This window comes from Morone saxatilis, unplaced genomic scaffold (assembly GCF_004916995.1).
Source record: "Morone saxatilis isolate NCDOM2014 unplaced genomic scaffold, NCSU_SB_2.0 Contig17, whole genome shotgun sequence".
Taxonomy (NCBI): Eukaryota; Metazoa; Chordata; class Actinopteri; family Moronidae; genus Morone; species Morone saxatilis.
The window spans coordinates 1,806,917-1,809,078 of NW_023339729.1; the positions used below are offsets into that span (position 1 = coordinate 1,806,917).

General features: G+C 40.6%; 1 protein-coding gene across 1 annotated transcript in view; it reads left to right on the forward strand.

The window, feature by feature from the left end:
• The window catches only part of LOC118326502 (glycine receptor subunit alpha-3-like), a 31,087-nt gene that overhangs the window by 15,752 nt on the left and 13,173 nt on the right, over positions 1-2,162 (forward strand). The window lies entirely within an intron of this gene.

The window sequence follows — 2,162 nt, forward strand, 5'->3', positions numbered from 1 at the left end:
AATGTTTCACACTGGATCTTTAACTATTTTTAATGTTTAAATCAAAAGCTGTACAGAAACAAGTGAACATGTGAAGATTCACATAAGGAAAAAACAACTCTTACCCAGATGCAATCTGACTCAGAATCTGAACCCATGGCTCTGCCACCGTCGCTTCCTAAAGCTCCAAGAAGCCCTGAGAAACACACGTCTACACGTCTAAATTCTCTTTCTCCGTCTTATTGCTCTTTATTTATCTGACTTATTTATCACTCCTTGAATGGCACAGTCCAACTAAACCAATCAGGAAATCTTAGTAAATACATGCACATGCACATGCAAAGCTCCAGTCTCCAGTGATTTCTTTATTCAAATTTGGGTTGGCTCAGTTTACACGACTGTTTGGCTACAGACTGACTGAACACAGGTTTAATCACAGCGATAAGTGGGCCATCAACTGGGTGTTTGGCTAAAACTAGACAGATCAGCTTGATCAACTCAACGTTTCACTGATGTAAATACACAGCAGCTCTGAGCATGCGTGTCCCTGTGTGTGTGTGTGTGCGTGTGTGAAATTGGGCTAAGACCATTTGGACTGTGGAAAGCTGATAGACTGTATCTTGGATTATTTTAACTAGTATTCAGCAGTCTGTTCAAATGATCAACATTAAAGGAACACTGCACAGATTTTTCACACATCATGTTTCTTGTATTGTTCATAGGTGTACTCCTCTGTCTGTGACAACAGTTGTATAATGTCTTCTGTGGCTGTGGGGGACCTTTGTCAACTCTGTAAAAATAACCCTGATAATGTCACTATCATCATCTATCATCTGTGTTATAAACTGGGGGCATGGAGTTTGAAAGATGTGGGCATTTACCAGGCTGGAAGGGTCACACCAAATGATATTTGTTGCTTTATGGTAAATGTGGGATCCAGTCATTTTGGAGTCTGAGAAGTAAGCTGTGTTTTATTTGATCCTTTTGGGAAATAAGGTCTGAACTTTAAACTTCAGTTTAAATGTAGAATAATGCTATTGACACTGAACATTGGAAACAGGTTAAAGGACCATAACAACATGTTTCAAGCATGCATATTTAACTATTTTGAAAAGCATGCTATAGATTTTGCTAAGGATTCCCCCAGAGTTTGAAGCAGCCATTGATCTACATTAATGTCCATATGGCATTAAAATTAATTGTCAGACTTTCAAAACCTGTTTACATTGTCTGTTCCAAGCTCCAAACAGCTCTCAGTTTGTAATGCAGCCTTTATGTTATAAATTTTAAGTGTCGTAGCCAACCTTCGATGTCATCAGACAACCCTGACGACATCACCATGGGTTATTTTTTCAGACTTTTGACAAGGCCCCTCTTATGCCACATAATATATTATACAAGTGGCTGAGAAGGTCATTATTGTGCAAAATTGGTGGAGTTTCCTTTTCTACTGTATTAATCCCTTATTGGGGAACTTGTTTTTTCACTCTTTTTTTATTTTATATATACACACACACACACAGGCTGAAATACACACTTCACACTTGTGGACATGCAACAGGGAGAGAGATGGTGGAGTGATGGGCTGCCACGTTAGCAGAGCCCCATGAGCAGTTTCTTGGGGTTAGGTTGCCTTGCTCAAGGGCACCTCGGCAGTGCACAGGAGGTGAAACTGGCACCTCTCCAGCTACCAGTCCACACTCCATATTATGTGGCCTGTGGGACTTGAACCAGCGACCCTCCGGTTCCTAAGCCAAGTCCCTACACACTGAGCTACAGGGTAAATGTGAGACTTTCACCTCATACATGTCTGCATGGTCTGCATCTTCACAGCTAGAAACGAGGAAGTCAGTTTGGTTACGTATGGTTCAAAGTTTTGCGCAGGGAATTACAATGATTGGTTAAATTCAGAGAAAGGTTTTTTTGGACAAAATGGCAGGACACAGAATTTAGAGGGATTGGTTGAATTTGCGTTAATTGTTGTGATTGCAACATCACAACTTCCTGGTGGCTTCAAGTTTCTACATCACACTGTACAGGTTGCATACTGGACTAGGCTGACTTCCAAACCATTTGTGATGTCACAAATCCTGCTGATAGGCCCCGCCCCTTAAAATTAGATGTTCAAGAAAAACTTTTCACTTTCAGTAGATGAATGTGAAAACATCCTTCTAGTGTCAAAC